At 36.8% G+C, this 24,118-nt stretch overlaps 1 long non-coding RNA gene across 4 annotated transcripts in view; it reads right to left on the bottom strand.

The window, feature by feature from the left end:
- The window catches only part of LOC142082206 (uncharacterized), a 28,969-nt gene extending 10,647 nt beyond the window's left edge, over positions 1–18,322 (bottom strand). For 2 of the 4 annotated variants that reach the window (XR_012673611.1, XR_012673613.1), the window contains exons 1-3: positions 2,966–3,319; positions 1,969–2,311; positions 527–588 (exon numbers count right to left, since the gene is read on the bottom strand). This is a non-coding gene — a long non-coding RNA (uncharacterized LOC142082206). Of the gene's footprint in view, positions 1–370; positions 427–526; positions 589–1,968; positions 2,312–2,965; positions 3,320–5,807; positions 5,888–6,904; positions 7,008–14,062; positions 14,126–18,017 lie in introns of those variants that run through there. The other 2 variants (XR_012673614.1, XR_012673612.1) reach the window with 2 other exon arrangements.
- Positions 18,323–24,118: the final 5,796 nt, after the last annotated feature.

The raw sequence follows: 24,118 nt of genomic DNA, 5'->3' as shown, positions 1-24,118 counted from the left end.
GAGATTAATTCATCCTCACGACACAAATTTTGCCCGTAAGTCTTTGGATCGCTTTGATTTGGATGATCGCTTTTACTGAATGTGGAGACTTGAAAGCATGATTGCCCTTAAAATGGGTGCATATGCAACTATGTATTGCTAAAACACGTAGCAATGGGTTGGGGCAAGCGTAATACCAGGATACTTTAATATGCTCCCCCCAGGCCGGCAGGCACCTTCCTGGGAACATACCAACCCTCAGCCTTGGTGAGCGGCCACCTCCTTAGCATTAATCTTTCTCGTCATGTCTGTACCTTTTTTCTCCCAATCTTTGATGTTTTCATGTCTTTGTTTTAAACTGTGACTAACCATAATCAAATCAGAAACTTGCCTCCGTGTTCTTTCTCTCCAATGTACTTTCATTAAAACCGCAGCACGTGGAACTGACTTTGGGACAGAAGAAGGAAGAATCTGTAAAGTGTCCTTATTTCAGCATTTGTTTTACCTTGAGAAATGCATTTTGTCGAATCAATTGTTCTATACAGACCTCAGGATTCTGAGGTTTCCTCTTTCTCTTCTAACTTCTCCAAACATTGCTGCTGTCTCAGTCTGCATAGAAATGAAATAGTGTCTGTTTAGTTATTTCCCCTATAACATTAATTTTGGATATTCTAAACCTTGGCCTATTGTAATACATCTGAGCTCTTTGACCTAGTTTCCTGTTTATTGCAGCTTAATTATTACACTGCTCACTAACCAGACAGTTAACATGGTTTCAATTCAATTTTTCCGATATTAAGATTGCTTGCAACAGAATTAAGCTAAAATTAAATTGTAGTAACTCAATTTTTGCTTCTAGTCATTTGGGAGGGGGGTTTTTGATAATTCATTAAGAATTAAATTATGTTTGTTTGTTCAAAACATCCCACTGGCCTTTAATATCTTGAAAGATATTAATAATTTAATATCTTACCCTCACCTCCAGAGAATGACTCCTTATTTTATGTGAATTTCTCCTACTATTTGCTAAACCCTGGAAGATACAATCATTTTCTTCTGCCTATTTTTTCTCTCAATTCCAGTCAAGGAAGCTGAATTTTGGTTTTGGAGAAGGGACTTATGCTAAATTACTATCACAGAAACGCAATGTGCACAGTAGTAACTGACAAATCTTGGAAGAATTTGGATAAATCAGATATTCAGGCTTTGCCTCGATGGTTTTTCTTTTAATGAACCCAATTCTCAGATATTTCAACCCTCCGTGTCAAAGGCTTTTGGCCTCTGCTTCAGTTTATTAGTTATTTATGAAATTTGGATAAAGATGTATGTTCAGACTTTAAAACAGGTTGAGGTTAAGACTGTTTGATACAGTCCTTGTCATTCAGTTGTTGTTTGGTTTTGTGGTGTTGGGTTTTTTTTTTTCAAAAAGCACAATTTGTCAGATATTACTCAGGGATTGAGACAGAAGGATGTTCAGGAATATATAATGTGTGTATCCAGTCCTTTCTATTTTTGTAGAATTATTTTATTTAACACTTATCATCTTGTCATAGTCAGAGCTATGAAAACATTTTTATTTCTTCCTAATAGTTGTTCTTGATTTTCCTTTCTTTTGTTCCATTTTTGTTCTGTTGTCTTTGTGTCCTCAGTGCCTTGCCTTGCCTTCCCCTCCATCTCCTTGTTTGATTTTTCTTTCAATCAGCTACATTTCTCCCATGGCCTTGTGGAAAGCACTCTTTATCCTATACTAAGATTTGCTTTTTAGCCTTTCAACATAAGCATTCGCTTCAACTTGCACATAGGCACTGTCACTTACTCTTCTTTTTTCATACCAACAAATATTTAAATGGTCACCATCCATTTATGCAGACACTTAGACACTTGCTACCATCCTCACATATTCACTGGGAGAGCAAAATGCTTCCTTATTTTCCTACTTGAGAACAGAAAAAGGTTGCTAAGTTGGTCCTTATCCTGGGACAAAGGTACTTGCTAGGGCTCCCTGTGCCCAAGTTGCTGTCGGATGCTCAGGGCAGAAATGCCAGTTTAGGACCAGTCTGACTTCTTCCTTCTCCTGGAGTTCACCACAAAGCCCATCCACCGCAGTCAAGTCTGCCAGGCCAGTTTAGCGTGACACATGCTGTTACTGCCAGGTTTTCTCTTAAGAAACCGGCGGCATATGAGGTATGAATTTGTTTCTCCAGTTGTGTTGGAAGATCAATAAATTACAGTAGAGGTGCTGTAGGGGGTCAGTAACATCTTAAACTGGCATAGCTGTTTCTTCTATAGTGTAATAAAACTTTGATGAGGAAGAATTCCAGTTGTAAATGGCCTATTCAAGATAAAGGAGAAAAACAGAGCTTTTTAAAATACATAAGTTCAAAAGGTAGGCATATTTTATTTTGGTAAGAATTGAAAAAGAGCTGGCACCTTCCTCTTCTCTTTTTGCATTATTATGCCTATAATTTAAATACTAGTTTGACCGATCGTTTACCTATTATTCCTGACCTCCAACTACAAAAAGGCCCTTCAGAAAATGGAAGTCCTACTACATCAGACACTTACATTTAAAACACAAGAAAATACATAGATACACCCACTTTCTAATGCAGCTTTTCGGACTTAAAACAATTACTCGCTAAAGGAGAAATATTTACATGTACTACAAAGAAAAAGTTTATGAACAGTTTGATTTAGCAAAGCTGAAATAATGTACGGCATGACACGTATATGATCAAAAGTTGTTGTAGAAGGCATAACGTAGCAGCAAAAGTAAAAACTCATCAGGCTATATGCAGCTGCTTCTTTTCCTGTATAGTGCCCCATATTTTTTCCAGGACCAACCAGCACTCTCCCACCACCATCCCCTGCATCTTCCTTCTTTTCCCTACAGCCCTCCCTCTACCTACCCCCATATTTCACTTTTCTCCTGACATATGTATTAACGCCTGCAAGCAATTTTCACTTTAGATTTGTTAACAAGCACTTATCAGCTCTCTCTGGAGAAGGAGAAGCAGTGCCGTCATTCACTATACTGCTGGATAGGAGAACTGCAGGTAGTTTAAGAGAACAAACCTAAGATACGAAGTCACAGTACCTGCTGTACTTAGAGGCAATACTGGCTAACTCTTATTTGGCTTGCTGAGCAGAAGGTAGCGGCCAGCTTGCTTGTTGCAGGTACACCGGGTTGCCGTACACCAGCTGGAACAATCCCTAAGAAAGTAAATAATCGTGTCTGTAAGGTTATTTCAGAACTTTAAACGCTAAGATTTAAAATCTCTCCTGTGAGCACAGATGGAAACAATGCTGTCACTGCAAAGGTTGCCATTAGAAACAGATTGAGCCCGATAATCAGACTGGACTACTAATGGCTACAAGTACACTTTGCCTAACCAGTACTGGCAGAATGCTTTCCTTACAGTGATAAATATACAAGCTGTGACTTGCATTTAATTTTCAACCTTGGCAGGCTAAAATAGTCTGTTAATGAATGAAGACATCTTTAAGCATGCGGTTGTATGCCAACAGCAGTTGGTAATCCTCCATACCCATCTTATTTCATTCCATTTACAATTCCACTTGTAATCAAGCAACGAATAAACTACTGATGCTTGGCCAGCAATACCCACATGACCTTAGAAAGTGTTTGAAATCTGCAAAAAAGAAAAATATGCTTGTCACTGGTATTGCTTACATTTTCACTTCAGCGTGCAGACAAGCAGTGCATTTGAAAGTCATTCTGAAAATAAACTGCAGCAAACTCAATCAAAACTTTTATTATTAAACATGACGTACAAAAAAAGCCTTTTGGAACTGGCTATTAAGAGTAACATTCAGCATGAGATGTTTCTGATATAGCATATAACAGAGTACATAAAAAACAATAACATAATTTCAGTAAAAGCCAGAGATTTATTTTATCATGATATTGCCACTAAAGAGGCTGAATTCCACAGAAAGCTGGAAACCTTTGGTTGTATAATTCTCAATATTAAAAACTGTTTTTCTTATTTTGTCTTAAGGAGAAAACAAATCAGAGCAAATAAAGATACACTAAATTTCAGTACTCAGTCACCCTCTGCATAATATACTTTCTCTTTTCCTTAGGCATGTATAATCACTACAGGAAAAAATAAAAGTATTTCCTCATTCCTTCTTTTGCCTTGAAGGAACTGAGCTGCTGCCAGTCATTAAAAAGCCAGCTGTTTTCTGACTAGAGGAAATACTTTAGTAGTAATTACTGCTGCTTCTCATCTTACATCACAACTCAGTTTCAATACTTTTCTTATAATTTCTTTATTATTTCTCCCCCTTTACAATTCAGTCAATTAAATAATGAACAGTAAAGAATTATTGTTTTTCTAGCTCTCTATGATCTCCTTCGGAACTTCTACGACTCTACTGTGACCAAAGAACCGTCTTAAGTGATATTGCAAAGTTCACCTTACATTTGCATTGCAATACTTAGTTTAATTGAAATACTTGGAGTACCTAAAGAATTATGTTACAGAAAAGCATATAGCACACGAAGGGATCTCTTTCAACACACATCTGCCGCCTAGCAATGAGAAAATCTCCCCACCTCTTCAAACTTCAATGAAAGAGAAGACTTATGGCAAATCAACACTTAGTCCTTAAAAGTCAGTACTGCAGGGAACTTGTATACTTGCATTTCAAATTTGTTGTTTGGAAGTAGATTTTAATCTTTGTTATAAAAACACAATCTGGGCTAAGAATTTTTAAAACATCTTTATTGTAACAGACCACTTAGAGGCCATATAAGTCATATACATTCCATGAATTTGAAGTTTCATATACAATTTATCTGACGTTTATTGTGGTATAATACCGTATTTATCACTTCAAGATGAGCAACGTGTAAGTGGGTATGATCAAGTGTTTACTTAAGCTGTCAGATAAAATAATTAAGCCCACAGTGAAACAAAGAAGTCTACCAAACTGTTCACTAAATTACTCAATATATCACCGACTAACACTATTTTAACTGTAATATCTTCTAACTATTAGCAAGTAACTAATTACTATGTAATACCTAGAGTCAAAGGTAGTCTATATTCTAAAAAGTTTTTAGCATTCCTGGGTTTCATTGTTCTTGATTCTCTAGGCTAAGTAGAAAAAATAAATTAGTGTCTTGTCCATCTCTTACCAATACTTTCTTCAGATACATTGGGCGTGGGGGCGGTATTTGGATATGAAGTGTGGAGCAAAAGCAGCATCTGCGATTGCTCCCCTGTTCGGAGGTGGAGGTGTGCAGTGCCGATGGGTGCTGGCCGGGACGCCGGGACTCGCCAGGTCCCACTCTGACCTCTGCTGCTCAGCTCCGGGCTGCTAGGAGCAGCAGAGTGACACTAATGCAGGCTCCAGCGCTTCGGCGTTTGGCAATTTCACTTTGCTGCTCCATTTCTCTCCTCCACCCACCCAGCTACTCTGCTCCCAGCCAGCCGCCGCAGCCGCAAAAGGAACAAGACCTCTGAAGTGCTATCCCCACGGCGCTTCCAGAGACCTCGTTACCGTCACACTTTGATGCACAATTTGACGCCTCTGGAGGTAGGGGAGAGGTGAAAAAGCCTCAGGCGTAGGCACAACAGGTAGGAGGGTGATATATATCCTGCAAGCTACTTGATGAAAATCAGCAAAAGCATGGGAAACTAAGCTAAAAATAAAAATTGTGGATAAACCAGAACTATGATTTATGCAAACCCAAACTGAACTATTTTTAAAGGCCACAGTCAGTTCAGAAAAGAGCCGCTAGTGCCTACATCTGTCCTTGGTTCATGAGCTTCAGCAAATCTGAACAGATTTCTTACCTGCTAGATGTTTGTTTCTCCCCTCTGCAGTCTCACAGCAAGGATCAGTTTTTGCCCAACTTCTTTCTCTTCCCAATTGTCTTTCAGATGAAAAGACACAGAATCAGTAAAAAGACCACTAGTTTTATTTCCCCCACTCTTTCTCACTTGCCAGCAAAATTTGTAAATTTTCCAAAAACATACTTTAATATTTTCTGTAGATGGATAGAGACCATTATGGATGAAGCTACCACTTCATCCACCAGATAGCTAACAGAATTAGGATCTTCATAACTTAATCTGCCCTGGATAACATTTCTGATCAGTCCTCACAATGGAAAATTTTGCCATAATTGGAAGTTTTGGCTTGATAAAGCAGTGTTTTTGTATCCAGCTGAAGAATAAGGTTCAGTGCCAAAGCAAGGAGCTCTCATAGCACTAGTCCCAGCTATAGGTAATGCCATTAGCTGTTAATCTGTTCAGAATTGTTTTTTGTAAAAATGAATGAGACAGAAAAGAAGGATTTTTTTTTTTCTCATTATGTCCAGATTCTTTCCTGTTTCTCTAAGCTAGGTATGAAATTTAGTAAATCCATTGATTCATTACACTGCTGAGAAGACACATTCTGCTGCATTCAACAACCCTTAACATTTTGGTCCAGATTCCTGGCAATCCTGAGGAGATACTGATGGAGGGAGAGAGAAGGAGAGAGGGAGAACTTGTTAGGAGGTAAAAAAATAATTAATTTGAATCAATAGGAATAAAAATAACAATGAAATTTTGGCAAATGTATCAGTTTAAGTGGGGGGTTCTAAGGAAATGTATATACCTCTAAATTTTTTTGGTGCATAGCTCTGACCGTGGCTGTGTAAATACAGTTTTGTTCTATCAAAGAGAAAGTTTGGAATTTGTTACTATATAGCTTCTGCAACTTACTGATAAAAAGCTGTCCATCAAAAGGGTTGGTGACGCAGACATATCATCTCACTGGCAAGCTATTAACAACACAGATTGATTTACATGAAGAGTGTAGAAAGATAGCTTATCTTTGTCCTGTAGAATTTTATACTGATTGAAAAAGTGAGGGGAGTTTGAAAAAGACTTTTGCCTTAAATTACCTTGAAACAAGTTTGAACTGTATCACTCAACCCAGGTTCTTCTTTACAGTCTTGCAGTGTTGACCTCAGTTGTATCAGTTAATCTCTTTGAACCTTTCTTCCTCTAAGAAAGGAAGAGAATAATGAAATCTATTTAATGTAAATTTTCAGGGCTCTTTTTAAGATTTAAAATTTTGGGTGTATATAACTGGTGTTAATAGCTACCTACACTGTGTTAGATATTAAGATAGACAAATCTTTTCTACAGTTCCAATAGCTAAGGTCCGAGGTGAATAAATCAAGGAGGCTGTGGAATTTCTATCAATCACAAGTGGTTTTAAAGAACAGATTAGACAAACATCTGTCCACACAGACAGGTATGGCTGATCCTACTTTTTGGCAGGAGAGTAGAGTAGATGATTTCCCAAGCTCTATTCCACTTTTTTGATTCTAAACTGTTGCTTTTGTGGCCTTTGTCCTAGGAGTGTAGCATCAATACATGGCTTCAGGTATTTCTGACCTTTTGGGTAAAAAGTATATTATGAAGTCAACATTCCTCAAGAAACAAATTTTTCTCTTAAGATGAATTTTTTCCCATGATTAGTCACAGCATCTTCTATGTTGCTTTTATAATGTACAGAGAGCCGTGAAACCTCAACTAATCTATCAGTTAAGAATGAGCTTTTCACATTGAATTATTGTCTTGATTTTTCTTTCTGAAAATCTACTAGCACTTTTGATATATGCTGTACGTGCACACTCCAAAATCAAATTTGGCAGGTTTTATCAAGTAAATATAAGAAGTGAAAGTGCTGAAATGAAATCAACATCATCCCCTCCATTTTCCTTTCTCCCCTACATATTTTCTACTATGTTTTTGTAGTAGAAATATAGTATAGATGCCCTTTAAAATGCAAATGACATTGCTTTTGACAACAAAAGCTTTGTATCATGGCTTAAGTTTAGGTTGGAAAACAACAAAAACTGCAAATTGTACAGGGCACTCACAAGGAAAAGCAGTTTTAGTGAGAGTCAGGGTATTCTCAGTTATCATAAAGAAAGTATTCAGCATCAATTTACAGAAATATTTGTTTATTTACATCATTAACAACTGCCATAATTTGGAGCTGCTAGAATGTCTTCTCAGATAAATATTCCATTCGGAGATCTTATTGTAAATGGGATCCCAAAATGTATTTGCTGACTGAATGATAAAAGTATGTTTAGGAGGAACATAGTCACAATGGGAGAATTAACCTCAAACTGACATAATTTTCATTTAACAAAAAATTTGTCATTATTTCTATTTTATCTTTCACTTGGTACATGAACGTGAAAAGAGGAAACCTGCCGAGCATTCAAATATTTAACAAAGAAAAGTGATGGAACACCCAAGCTGTCTATCAAGGTCTGATGATTTTCAGAAGTAGAAGATAATATCTAGGTTAGAAGAAAGTGGAAAGTTATTGAGAAACACTTTGTGATTTCTATTTTCCATGAATCTTGGATGGGTAAGCATTTCAGACATAGATCCCATTTTTTTAATTACTTTTTTTTTTTAGCTTAGCTGCTAAGCAATTTTGAATAAAAATACAGATCATTCAAACAAACAAACAAAAATTAAAAAAAGCTGGTATTGAAGCTAAACCTGATACCAAGTATAGTTTTTGGGTTCTCACAGTGCTTATGTCCAGTCAAGCATACTTTTTTAAGAGAATTCACTCACTCCCTAAACGTCCATTTTGACAATGTCTATCAGGATAGGACACTATTGAGAAAGACAGGCATCTAGGGTACTCCCTTTGGTTTACCTGGGGGCCATGATATCTGTAGGTGCTGGCTCCAGTAAGGGTTCACACATGCTTAAAACTTAAACAAAACAACTGCTTTTTGGTTGTGTAGCTACCTAGTCATCTACATTCTTGCTTTGGCTTGGAGGTTTCTCACATATTGCAGGAGAAGAATTAAATCTTTAACAGTAGGATTACAGTAGGATTCACAAAAATTCAGTGCACGTGCTTAAGGGAACAATTAGAAATTGTGATGGTGGAAAACTGTGCCTCAAATATGGATCCCATCAGAGGCAGACCCCTCTCCCTAGTTAGGATTCACAGGGCGACTGCCTATTGCAGCAAAAGCAAGGTGACTTAACTTACCTGGACTATTTTTACTCACACACAGGCTGACCCATTTAGAACTAGGCAGCTTTCTAGTTAATTTATTTCCAAGCCTATGCCCTGAGCTTGAGTGTAAGAGACCTGAGTTCACTCTCTTCTCTGCTTGGGAAGATCTGAATTCTTACCTTCCAGGAGAATATCCCATAAGATATTCATGAGGGAGGAAAATATTTCCCCCCTCCCATTTCAGCCTGAAAGCTGTTCCACTTTGCAATAACTAATTAAATATTCAATGCACCAAAAAAAGACTAAACTTGAGAGCAATTCCTTAGCCAAGGGCTATAGGTACCCCCCTTAAGACGAAGAACCACGAATCCAGTTCTTGCTCCACTGAAATCCTTGACTCGATAATCAGGGAAACAAGAACTAAAATATTTGCTCTCAAGAGAGTGAACTACTCTACACAAAGTGAACAAAATAGGACACATCCTACTTCCCTAGCCAGTATAGTAGTTATTTTAGAGATATGCATTAAACGTTTTGTTGAATCTCTTCATGCAAAACTAAGAATTGACAGTGGGACTCCGGCAAGTAGATGGAATAACCATAGAGCAGGGCCACCACTGGCTTTGTATCAAAGCCAGTCTAATCAATGTACTCTGAGATTGAATAATATATTGAGACATACAAGCAGGAAAAGCAGTAGTCCTTACTGTGAAGACCAAGGCGCTTCTGCCTAAACGCAGCATATTTACCCATTTACTTAGAAAAATGGGCTTGCAATATAAAGATGGTTATATCATTTAGAAAATGAATTATTTCACTACTTAAATAAATTATTTAGGGGGTTGGACGTTCCAAACCTTAAGGGCTATTGTTTGCTTAGAGCAAAGTAACATAGAATGTTTAATTCTTTTATTCTATAGCATTAATAACTCAGTGATAATAATTAATGTAGAAATATGCCTATCCTTATAAGCCTGAAAGGATAAAGTGATTTGTTAATTGGTTAACTATAGTAATGATTAATAATAAATAAAGGCAGTCATATTTCTTTCCTAGGGATATCATATCAGTCCTTTTAGCAATTTATAATGGACTGCTGGGTCACTTGTTCTAATTAGTAGGTTGAGACACTCTTATTAAACATGTACTAAATAAAACCAAATTTTATTATAAGACGATATATACTTTATATAGCATATACCATGAGAAACATTTCCAACAGTAGAATACAGAAAACAGATTATTCTCTCAGTGGTACTTAAAAATCTAATTGACTGGGAAAACCACAGAATTTTATAGCATTGTAGCCATTTGTACCAAGAAGCTATTCTTGCTCCTGTGGTTACTATTATATTTTTAAACTAAAAGAGCTTAACAAATCATGGATGATCAGGAAAGCTATACAGCACTACATGTATAGTACAGAAATTTCATTGTTGTAAGTAAAAGTCTGTGGCCAAATCTTAAAAGATAGGAATATTTTTTTTGACACCCCAAGGAAGTCATGAGAGTAACCCAGAGTCTCCCGGGTGTATGGGGTCCTACTAAAGAAACACCTTTTTGCTGGCATGTTTTGGCACCAAGAAACTCCCGGCGTGGGCCATGCCTAACCTGCTTGTGTATTACAGACCAGTTTTGTGGATACATTTGTAGTGTTAAGTTGTCAGAGTCTGATATTAGGATGAATATGACACTACTCTTCATATTGGAATAGTTGAACATGATGTCCAAGTTGATTGACATGTGTGTCATCTTGACTGCAGCCTCCCACAGTGAAATGAAGGAGCCATAAAGGAGGAAGAGGAGAGAGAAAGAGAAGAAAAGAGGAGGGGGGAAGAAAAGAGAACCCTTTACTTAGGGGTTAATTTTTAGCTAAAATGCTGAAAAATGCAAAAGAGCCTGTGGCAAGAAGAAATCGCACATAACTACAAGGATAAGAGGTTGGTCTTTCTAGTGGTTGGATTCTTCTGAGCTACCTTTAACTATTACTATTGGGGGATTTATCTATATGACAGAAAAGTGACTGACTACCTGACAATGGATTTTTTGGGGGGCTTGGACAAAAAAAATTTAAGAGCTTATCCAGGAGAAGAAGGGAATGATTAACTACTGCACCAGCTACTCTACAATTGTAGCAGAAGTAGTGGTTTAAAAGTATTCTTATTCTCAGCTTTGGTGGATTATTCAGTTTTGCCAAATGGTTTTGTAAGTGTGTTTTGCTTTTACCCCTGATTTTTTTCTTTTATAAAGGTTGCTTGTGAGTGGGAAAGTATTGACTTTTCTTGAATGCTCCACTGGAATGAGTTTCTAGATCTGGGAAAAAGAGGGCAGTTTAAATTTTGTATTCTTCTCTACAGAGTTAAGGGAAAGCTATTGTAGAAGGGACCTTACAATTTCAACATTTAGAGATTGTCATCTTCAATCTTAATTAGTTTCTATAAACAAGGGTATATTAAATTCATGCCCTTAGTTCTGTATAAGTATGATGCTGAATTGTAAGTTCTAAATCTTTTTTCTTTTTGATTGATAGAAATTAATTTTAGTTTTCAACCGAAAATTAGTTTTGTCACACTTATGTTTGATTAACTGATTTATGGTTCACTGTTAATGCTGTAACGTGACACATGACATCGTTTAAATGTGGCTTGATCATTTAAGACTTCTTTGTGAAGGTGCTGAACATAATCCCAATGCAACAAAACATCTGACCATGAAAACAAAACCACTTTTAAATAAGGAAGAAAACTACTTTTTGAAGGCTACTTAACACCAGAAAACATGGAAACAATCCCTCTCCTCAACAAACAACACTAATACCTGCTTGTTTTAATAGAAATCTAACAATATGTTTTAAACTGAAATGAATGCTCAGGAATTTCAGGAGTTAAACTCTACTGATTTTTTTTTTATAAACTTTTTTTCATATATTGCCATATTTTATTCTTTGTTTCTCCAGAAACCTGTTACCCAGAAGTAGCAATGTTGAAGCCAACACTGGAGTTGTACAAGATTGAAATACAGATCTTGTGGAGATTTGAGGAGGACAGAGGGCTTCTATTTTATAAAGTAGCTTTCTGAATTTTCTTTAAATGATATATATCAACTTGTTTAAATGAACAGGTTTTAAATATGAAAGTGTTGTTTTGCCCCCTCGCCCCCTGTATTTCTCACAGGGTTGACTAATAAGTTATGAGTGATTTAGAGTTTACTTGATAAAAAAATCAACCTTAAAAGAGAAAGAATAAGTTGTTTCTAAATAAGAACTGTAGCTAATTAAATATACGTAATTTCATTCTTTCATTTTCTTTGGCAAAGCTTCGCAAGACTTAATATTACTTTAATCAGTATATTCAAAATGAAGCAATAAAAATTGAAATTAGGTTTGAAAAATGGAAATTAAGCAAACACTTGCAAAGAATTCTGGTTTTTTGTCAGAATGCCAAAGCAGAATTATGAGTCAACTTTATGAAATTTATTAGAGAATTAGTACAGTTACATGAAAGAGAAAATACAAAATTTTGCTGGTTTAATTATATGCCCAATTTGGTGCTATTACAGTAGTTTTTCTTGATTAAAATTTTTAATGGGAACACTACATAGAAATATCTGGCATATTGACAGTTTGAAGAGTTGAATGAGCCAGCTATTGAGGCCACTAAAGAGCACTCTCATCTTAATCCTGAACACTTTGTTCTTTCTAATGGAAATGCATGTGAAACAGCTGCCTGTAAAAAAATACCATTGAAGGTAATTTCATCATTCACTGAATCACACCACAAACTCTTATATATAGTAAGGATTCATTTAGGATGTTCATGCAACAATGCAATGATCTGTAAGAAAACCTTTCAGTTTTGTGTGGCTGTTTCTTCAACTATTTTTTAATCTATTGATAGCAATAGGGTTGGTTTTTTTTCATTCATTTTAGCAATATTTGTCTTTGATCTTTGTACCCCAGATTGTCATAACTGAGCAAAATTAACAATATTACATGGCAAAATTGTAGTTGAAATGCTTTTTCAACTGTAGTTTGCTTAATTATAAAACTTAATAGTGTGAACATTTTTAGACATCTACATCTTCTGAAAAGTGAATGTCAAATATCCCTGTTAGGCTTTTATGCAAGTAAACCTTTTCCTTAGCTTCTCAGAAAAAATTCTCATTTCTCTAAATCCATGATATTTTTGACTGTTAAGCAGAAGTCTGCAATTGCGCTTCATAGCTTAAATGCACCTAAGAAGTCTTTGGAGGCGTTCTCTGAGGGTATTAATTTTAGGTGCGGCTCCTACCCGAGCGTTGTTCCATGCCCGATGCCAAAACACTGCAACTGGAAGCAGTGTTTTTCCTTATTAAACTCTGCAGGCAAGCTAACAAGAAACCTTGGCCCTATTTCAGGTGTTAGAAGATCTAAAAAAAGGTGATGGAATAACAAAAGAGCATTTTGAGTTCTGTTGGGGCAAAGGCTGCTACTATCCCAACACAGTGAATTAAGGAGAGGAATATTCACATTTGCCATTGGGACAAATTGGACTAGTAAGGAACTGGAGTGCATAAGAGGAGATGATAAAAGGCCTCAGTTTACTTTGATGGAAGTGTTACATCTTATTACAAAGATTTTTTTTCTTCCCCTTCCTTTTTTTCCCCTTCAAAAGCAAAGCTAAAACAGCCTGTATATCCCGCAGGATGCAGCTGCTGTGGAGATCTGTAAAAATTCATGCACAATTGGTGTGTAATTACAAGTAATCTCATTAAGAAGTGGATAGACAAGGGTACTGACTTGAGTTTAAATCCAGAAATCCAAAACCTAGCAGAGATACTCCTGAGCAGCACTTCACACCTGTTCTTCACATATTTAAATCACAGATAAACAGCGTTTGCCAAACATTCCCAGGTTCAGTTCCCCCAATGAATAGTGAAGGATCCTATTTGGCTGCTACTTGTGGGACAATAATGAAGGCTATAAAGGAAAGGAAAGCATTCAGAGACAGAGAACTACAGGTCACTCCTTGCTGGGGCATAAACCACAATGTTTTGTCAGACTTAAAAGTTCACACACCTACTTAGAGGATCAACTCCAAAGCAGAGGTCTTCTCCTGATAGATGTCCTCTCTGTGACTCCCTGTTGAGTTACAAGAAAAGTTATCATCAGACTCATCAGGCAAAGTAAACTTGGAGGGTGTATGCATATTGTATTCTCTCTCACTCTCATGTCTTTTTTCCCCGGTTCATTAATTCTGCATATATAAACCCAAACTCATTTATGTCTATTACACTGACATACAGAGGCCCATCTAATAATCTGTTCTTTTTTGCTCTTCTGAAGTCTATATCATTATCACTTTTCCCCACATTATCCTTATTTCAGATAATTTTCTAAGCAGCATTTTTTATCTTTTCTCTTCCCAGATCCACTTCAGTCCTCTCTCTTTATCCGTATGGGTATTTTCAACATTTCCCAGCTAACTATCCACTCCAAAATAGTAATATGCTGCTCCTGCTCTTCCACAGATGTTAAGGACGACTGGACTAAGCGGTGATTCCTGCAGCTCTCTGCTAGCTACAGTACTTTTTGGTCATTACCCTTTACTTGTCATTGCCTAATGGCAGAGTTCTCATCCAAGATAATTTTTGAATTATGTTTTCACTTAAGAAATGCTGCATCAAGTGGCTTATCAAAGATCATGTGCATTGCGTGCAGCTCATATTCTTTGCCAACTAATGTTTAATTCTCTTTGAAAAGAGAAGTGCCCACCACACACAGGCACCGCACACCCGCAGGCATATTTATCCCACCTGCACTCCGACCCAGATGGATTTTGCTGTGCTGGGATCAGGGAGCTGGCGCCAGTCGCTGACGCTGTAATGTGGAGCAGCAGTGAAGTAGAACAGAACTGATGCAAAAAAAAAGAAAAAACCCCATCCGTTCAGATTCTTTAGGCCTACTCCAGTGCTTTGACCCAAATAACCTGATCTGCAAATAGCAAATAACTTCTCCTGTGTTCTAAATCAAAGGGGAAAAATAAGCTATTTGGGTCAGAGCATGCAAAAAAAAGGCCTACCCAAATGACTAGTCTCTCCCAGACACTGGGGTGTGCGTATCTTGTGGATCTTTTTAATTTGCAATTTTCCCATGGCTCCAGACAGATGTGTCAAACAGAGCTGAACATTAAAAACATTACCTAAAGCCACAGTGATTTTTAATATCTTCTATTAATATATTTATTTTAAATACAACATTCTGTAAAACTAGCACGGTCTTCCTAAATGGTCTAAAGCATGTGGATGAAGGATTAAAAATAAAACCTTCGGCTTTATCTTGCAATTTCCACCCCATAGATTACTTTGGTGTTCACTTAGTATAATGACATTGTCTCTTTCCAAAGTGATCAGAAACATCCTGACTTCTCTCCAAATCCAGCTTCTGTTCACTCTGGTGCATTACTCATCACCCCCAATGGATTTTTTGAGGCTGTGCACAAGGGATGGTATTCAGAACGAAGAGCTTACAAGCATATTGCTTCAGTAGAATACAATCATTTATAAATTTCCTATTCATTAAGTTCTACATTCCCAAGAAACTTTAATACTAAATTTACACTCAGTTCCGAGGACTCAGCTGGATCTGTATCATAACTTATAATGGCACAGTGAGGAAATACCCCATTACTATAAACAATGAATTAAAGGTGCAAAAGGTCCTCAGAAACAACCAAAACTGAAAGCAGTCACCAATTATGTTTTTTAAAGGATCCTTCTGTATTTTTGGCCAACTTGGGAGCCATTTGCAGGAGAAAAATAATAGGTTTGATTATATCCAATGATGGAAATGATCTTTGAAAAGTTCCTGTTTTATACTAATTCTACTTTGTACACATCATTTGGGACTATGATAAAGGTTGTATAATTTTAGCATATGCAAATGTAATATAGCAAAAGAAATATATACTTTAAAACATTTGTTTGAATCTTGTTTGCTTCATTATCATAATTCAGAGTGTTCACAGAGATAAATGACAGCAAGAAGCATCCTTGCACATCCCAGAAACTGCTTTTATATAGTCGGCTATTATTCTGTTCAGGAGGAGAGACTGGGCTGGATATGAGTCATTTGGAGAACTGAAGAGAGCTTGAAAATTTATCTGTAAGTAAGCAGCTTTTCCAGGGAGAGGCAGTAGTCAGAGAGACATGTAGGGAATTCACCGAGGTTGGGAAATACAAGTGACTGGCCCAAGAAAGTCACTTCACAAAGATTATAATTTTCCCAGTGAACTGACTTGGGACAAACATTATAGCCATCCAAGTCCTCTCAATTAAATCCACTTGGGGGGCTCCTGCCCCCATCACAGACCTGCCAAAAAATTGATTTCTCTAACCGGTGATTAAATAGGTCTTACCCTGATCCCCCTGAACCAGATGTGATTTATTAAAAGACCAGCTGACTAAAGAAGTCGGTCTAGATACCAGCACAACATATGCCGGCAAAAGCTGTTATAAAAAGATAGTTCAAACAGCCTGGTCTCTCATGACGTGACAGTCTTCATACATCCCTATGAAGAATCCAAGCTTCACAGTGCCAGGACCAGGACCAGGACCCCAGTCCCCTCTCTCCAGACCCGTCTCCTGCAGAATAAAAGATGTCTTCGAGCCCCTTTACATATTCATTGGATGCCTGAAGAAATACAGGACTAGCAGCGCTTCCCCGAGTGCCTTTTTACAGTACCTGTGACATACAATACTGTGGCAGTAACACTTTCTACCGATGGTTTTCCATTTTCTTTTTTCCCCTGCATCTGATTGCTTGAATCAGAAGGCAAAGCAGTGTGTCACATGTTTTAAATAAGAGAATTCTATATACTAACTCACATTTTTCTTAAACATTAAAGACTAAGGCTGTTTACAGCAAGTCCTTAAGCAAAATTGAAAATAACAGCATGAGAAACATCACACCTGGTTGCTTAAATTGGATGAGAAAATTGTGTTGCCTGCATACATATATCTCTATAGTTATTTTAATCATCATAACATTATTAACTGTTTGGAGTACACTTTGCAAGAAAAATTTAGGAAATTTTAGATATCTCATTGTGAATTTTCATAATTATCTCTTAGCATCTAAAAGTATATATATCCCCCTCAAACTATTATCTGAATGTCAGTTCACTGACAAATAATCCAAAGGTGCCAGAGGTATTTCAATCACTGAAATAATTCAAAGCCAGCTGATACTCAGCTAACACTTAGAAACTGTTGCCCACCTATACGCTTGAAAACATCTTTGGAAATCCCTGAATAAAGTTTGTAATAATGCATATGTAAAAACAGAAACAGATTTCAAAAGACAAGGATATAGAACAGCAAGATCTGATGTTCTGTGGACATGTGATGATCTGTGGACCTAACATTATAATTTCCATTAATTACTAGGCAAAATCAGGACTAATCAGAATTCATTTTATATTCCTGGTATGAAGAAAAAAAAAATCAATAGTTAATAATCTATTTTATTTTTTAATACTAGGAATGTAACTTTCTATCCTGACATTCTGCGGTATACAGAATGTAAATCTCATTTGGGTTTTATTTTGCATCTATAACACTGTATTTTCTCAGCAATGTACATTTTAAAGTATTTTTGCACATTGGTATACATGCAGAAGTAGATCTGGCAATGACTACTGAAGTTAAAATTGCATAACATTTCATATACGAAACTGCTTTCAGATACCCATAAATTACTGAAAGTTTTACTTTTGGAGATTAAGCATTTTATAGAAAAAGCAGCCTTTAATTGAGTTGAAGTCCTAGTGAAGAGTTGAACTTAAATGCAGTTCTGCCTGTGATGGGACTTAAGCATGTTTTCAAATGTTTTCCTAATTGGAGCTTTAAACCCATGATTTAAATCAACTCCATAATGAATGCAGTCCCTTATATTTCATCCTACGTTTCAGTGGTCTGTGAAATACTTAGCCATCTATTCCTCTTGTGACATTTGGTGCCCTTGAGCAACTTACCGTTTGTGACCCAATTCCTTCAGACTGTAAAATGGATAGCATAGGAAGTATAAATTTTTCCGTAGTATGGTCATCACTATTCAGCAGATCGCTATTCAGCTCCCAGCTTCATTGTACTAAGCAAATACAATAAAAGACGGCTCCTTTCACAAGGGAACAAGATAGAGGAAAGAAAGAAGGAAAGCATTATCATCTCCGTTTTTACAAAATAATTTCAGTGGTATTTATGAAAATCTATGACATGCCCGTCTTCCTTGGGAGGTACCAAAAATACCGTGGAAGTGTGCTGAGAGAAGAAAAATGTGACTTTTGTTTTCCGAAAAGCAAGTGAGTTGCACTTGGAAAGCCTTCAGGTGCTTTTGAAAGATCTGTCCCTAAGCATTCAAGACATGCACAGCCTAGTTAGAAATTGAATCCAAGTATCCTAAGTTTTGCTTCATTGCTTTTCTGACAAGACTGTCCTCTCCCAGTTCTCTTCCTCATAGCTAAATACATATGAGTTAGCACTACAAAAGGACTGTGAAGTGCAGAAAACAGTGCAGTAATCCTCAGAAATACAATTGAGTGTCTGCACATTAGCAGCTGGCAAAAGAAAAACACTTCTAAAATGTTGCGTTTCAGTTCAAACAAAAGACAAAAAACAAAATAAAAAATAGAAAAGGTCAGATGCAGTAATTTTGCAATGAAAAGAGCTGTGTGTTTATTCATTCTCCCCTCACTGACAAATGGCAGAACTGGTTTTGCCCAAACTTGCCATTAAAATTCAGCCCCAGGTAGAGAACAAACAGGATTTTCAGTCTAAATGGTGAAGGTTTCTGAGACTGAAGAGCCACTAAGGAAAGCTGTTGTGCTATCTGAGCAATAGCAGGTCATGACTAGAACACTGCTACTATAATAAAGATTAATTTAAATGCATCTCCAAGGAGAAGGTAAAAACATGCAGGAAAAACTCTTCTAGGTTTTACGGGCAAGAGCTCCTCTGACTTACCACTTAAGTACAGTTTAGATTGAACTGTATAGGTTTCCTCATTCTTCTCCAAACTTCCAGGGTGTGTTGTGGGAGGGAACACTATGAACATATAGATATCTGGAATGGAACGTAATTAAAAAAAAATTTAAATACTAAAGGCTGTACTGTTAAAAATATAATTCTCATATTTCCCTTAAAATACCAATAGAGCAACTAGATGGAAAAAAAAAGGGTTATTTTTTTTTTTCCTACTGTTTTATGAAAGAAGTGAAAACATGGCAGTGGTTTTTATTTTGGTTCATACTGCCTTTAACCTTTGATTATAGGTAAGGACCATCATTTCTGCTACATACTTGCTTCTGTGTGTTAGTATGTAAACAGTACATGATATTAATTGCTTGCAGGAGTAGCCAACTGCAAAAAATTGAGTTTTCTGCCTTTCCTTTCTGTATAAGAATGAGACAGCTCAGAGAGCTGGGCCACCCGAGTCCGGCAGATGAGTCACTTCACTCTGTCACAGTGGAGAGCAGAAGGGAGTTTTGTGGAGAAAGAAGAACTGTGCGGAATCAGTAAGTCTCACTCTAAAAATATATACCAGAAACCTGTACGCACAAGTGTGTGTGTATATATACAAACATATACATATTTTGCTTGTTTTCCTATATGTGTGTGTATTTATATATGAAACCATATGTGTGTATATATATGGGGGGTGGGGGGGGGGGAGAGAGAGAGAGAGAGAGGAAAAAAAACAAGCAAAATAGCCAAAGTAATCCTCAATGCCTTTTTACTAGAATGAAATGCCTAGCAAATATTTTTAGGAACATTCTGGTATTCTATTAACCCTAAAAACTTAAAATGAACTTTTTCTCATTAAAATGTGTGATCTAAGAATTGCATTCATTTGTTAATTTTGAAAATAATGAATGCTCTCAAGACTTTTTCATGTTATTTCACATCATTTAGTGTTCCACCCAAATAACAGTGAGATTGCAATATTTAGTTTCCATACATAGTTTCCCAGGGTAGGATTTTTTTTTTTGAGATGCAGATAGTAATATTCTCTCACCCAGTGTTAGCTGAAATTAATTAACAATATATAGAATGGAAAATTACAGAAGTTAGATAAAAGCCATTCATTAACTGTGCAAAGCTTTAAATTTGGGGAAAGATAAATGATTACCAAAACAGAATAACAATTAAACTAAGCATTAAACATACTTGTACTACATTTTTTCGCATTGTAATTGCTATATTTACAGCCATTATTAATTAGAGTTCTCATCGAGCTAAAGAAATCCCTACATCTGTCACCTCTGTTGGTATGGTTGAGAAGAAAAGACTGCAGACAGAGAAGAGGAATTTTCCCCTTGGTGATTTTATAGAGAAATTTTCATGATAAGTTACCCAAGTTCCACCTAAAGTCTTGGGTTGGACTGCAAAACAAAACAAATTTTCCTTCCTTCTTTAATTGTGATTGATTCTATTACCTTTTTTTTTTTTTAAAGAATTTGGAATAAGATTAGTAGATGATTGGATTAAAAATAATTTTATAAGAGTACTATTGGATAAAAAATAGACATTGGTTGCTCAAAGTATTCCAGCTTGCAATTTCATAAAAAAGAAATATCTGTCAGTGGATAGATTTTTCTTTTAAATACGTGATTTCCACTAACTGGGGGAAAAAAAATTACATCCCATGAAATCAATTATGCAGACCAAACTTGGAATTTTTTGCCATTCTGGTGTTCTGCCATGATGCCTTATGGGTGCTGCAAATGTGGTACCTCATTTTTCTGATCTGTCATCTTGGCTGGACTCCCAGTTTGTTGGCATATGCCCTCATGCACAAGGACAGCTATTCTCCATCAAGCAGGTGAGTTTCCATTATGTAATTTCCTGCAATCAGCAGTTGGATTTGTAATATCCTAAGAGCCAAACATAATTTTCTGTATAAATATAAAACCTTTTTCTCCAGACATTTCTCATGAAAGTTGTCTGTCTTAAAATTCACTCTGTGTGCCCTTGTCAGGGTTATATATTAATATTTTCTGTCCAGATATTCTTGCCCTTTCTATCCTTTGCATTAACGCATCATAATCACGAGGAAAGGTAACCCCTGTCTCTGAGGCATCTGGACAATTTGCAGGAACAGGTTTTCTGGAATTTGGAAATGTGAATGTATTTAATACAACAAAAGAAACCCAAGCTACTTGATTGCCATAGTTACGTCTGAGTCCAAATTTAATATGCAGACTACAAGTGAAAAATATGTTACTGACAAATTTTCTAGGAATTTTGTGAAACAGCTGAAAATGTACCAAACAATGGTAGTACATATAGTCACTATTTACTTCATGTTACTACATCTATTTCTGGAAGCTATTCACCCCGGTATTTCTGAAATGTGAAGTGTCTTGGAGATGTATTACTATTCCAAGATATGAAGGACCTGAATCATCCCCCCTCAGTAATTTTGGAGTAAATCAGAAATAACAGCAGCAAAATAAATGTGAGTAGACCAATGTGTGATAAAGAATCAAGCCCAACATTTTACACAGAGATATCTACATGGGCATATAGCAAAACATAAATAAAGGCTATAATATTTAGGAGTTACTTTGAGAAATACTTGCACTGATATTTAATCACCTGGCAATAAATTATATATATAAATGGTCTATGTATTTATTACGTACATGGCTTTACATGTTTACAAACATATCTCATTGCTGTGATTTGTGCTGCTTGTCTCCTAATCTGAAGGCATCCTGTTAGAATTTGGGGAAGTATTGCCTATCTCTCCGAGATGCATGTTTTATTCCACAGTATTTTTTAAGTATACAGTTACTAGAGGCCAACTCAAAATACATAATTAAAAAGTTGCAGATTAACCACACACTTCCTTCCATTTAATTGATGCTTATGAATATTATTCTTTAATGACCAGAGATAACATGATGTGAATTAAATATGAACTATGGGAACAGCAACTAATTTACATACTGTACAACACATTGTATAGATACCATTCTATACTAGAGAAGTTATTATGCATGTGACTGACCTATTTCATCTCATATTTATGTAAATGGTATTTTACTTTGATGTGTAGGACCATGCGGATTCACTAGAATATATCTTTACATCCTTGCACGTTCACTTGGTAAATTTGTTTTAGACATTTGAGAGAATGAAATTAGTCAGTTAAGTCAAAATTACTTTTATATGCTAATAGCTAGACAAGCTATTGTGCAAATGGTAGGATTTCATTTTGATGTTAGCATTTTTTCTGACCTCTTTGCTCAAGCTACTGCACAGCATTCACGGCTGCCTCCACGGGTGCTGAGGCTGTGCAGTACAGGGACCATTGCAGAGCACAGTGTCTCTATTGAGAGGCTACAGCAACCTTGTTCTGCTGACAAGTCCATCCTGGTGTTTATGTCGCAAGTGTCACAATGTGTGAATAAATAGAAGAAATGTTAAATAAAGGAACCATTCCAACCGTTCTGACCTGGGACCATATCAGAGTAGGAGGCAGCTGAGAAGGGAGGACCTATCTCTAAGGGCATGGCTATATCACGGAAAGATGAAAATTAATTCCAGCCTTGAACTGATCTGAGCTGGTGAGTCTAAATGCTTTATCCAAAAACCAAATCTGCCAGCTATTAGGAAAAAAGTGCAGAGGCACATCCAATTTGAGTATAGAGGCACATTTGATGTAACAAGTCCTGCACCTTGTACTGGCATTGGCTTGAGCTGACCAACCCGGCAGGTGCACACCAATGCCAAAACCTGTCCTTTCATCATTTTCAAATTCTCAGAGCGGGGCACTTGATAAATGCTATGACAGCATAAATAGCCAGGGTAGCTATCTTGGAAATACGATAAGTTTTTTAAAAAATTCCTTCCAACACCTGGTTTGCCAAGGCAGGCAGGGGGCAGATTTGGCGCCAGAAGTGTCACACCTCAAGAGAAGAGGCTCTGCTCAGCAGGCTGCTGCTTATTCTGAAGCCCAGGTTTTCTAGGGAGCTCTTCCATCCCGCAGCACCTCATTGATCTAGCTGTGGTTAATCTAGCGCCTGGACCAGAAGGAATACAGCTGGATGAGCATGGCTCAGAGCCGGAGCTAGTTACTGCAAAGCTTCTGTGTCATGCCGCACTGGGTAACGTAAACATGCCCTCAGTCTCTGTGATTAGGTCTGGCCCATTTGGCATGAGGAGTTCAATGCATTGAACCTGACCCCCTTATATCTCTGGATGCTGCCTCACATTGTCAGGGCAAGGTATTCAACTGGCCGCTGTTTCACTTCTTAACTCAATGAGAGCAAGCCTAATGGTGCTCTCGGCTTCAGGCACATATGAACAGCCAACTAGTTTCTGCAAGCTCTGCTATCATATGAAGATTAAACATCTGAGCAAATAATCACAAAGCCAAAAGTAGCCATTTTCTCAATAACATATCTGTCAGGATGAAATCCTGATCCTTTGTGCTTTGTGTGTGCTTTGATTGCCTAGGGAACTGGAATGCTAATTTTTGCTTGGAGGTTATAATATTGAAAGTCTGGCTTTTGTTTAACAGTCAATCTTAACTCTTGGGCTGACATTTTCCTGGAGTTTCCAACGTGATCATGTAATTATGTTTCGTAAGTGAAGGACACACTTATGTCCTAAAAAAAAGGAGATATAAGGGTGTTAGTTTGTCAATCAAGCAGTAATTTCACATAAAACGATTAGTCTAAAACAACTCAAAACAGCTACATGGGTAGGAAGGATTATTTACTTTTTAAAGGCAGCTATGCTCAGTTAGGGAAAAATAGATAAGGCCTGGATCAAATTTTAATTATTTTGTTTGATTTTTTCCTTGCCACAATGAGAGGAAAAAAATCATTCAAAGAAGCAACATTCAACAATTAAGCTACTCAAAATGAAGCAGAACGGAAGTGCTGGATTCACAAGCTGTAGATTTTTACTTCATCTTATCCAACAGTTCAGAATTATATTTGTAGCCCCTCAGGTGATTTCGAGGTTGACCTTGATCCTTCTGAATAACTACTGGGCTGTACAGTACAATACTGTACCAATTACCATCTCAATAACTATTCTGATATTTAGGAGTAGTGGTCTGAAT

This window comes from Calonectris borealis, chromosome 4 (genome assembly GCF_964195595.1).
Source record: "Calonectris borealis chromosome 4, bCalBor7.hap1.2, whole genome shotgun sequence".
NCBI classification, from domain to species: Eukaryota; Metazoa; Chordata; class Aves; order Procellariiformes; family Procellariidae; genus Calonectris; species Calonectris borealis.
This window is presented reverse-complemented; position numbering and strand designations above follow the sequence as displayed.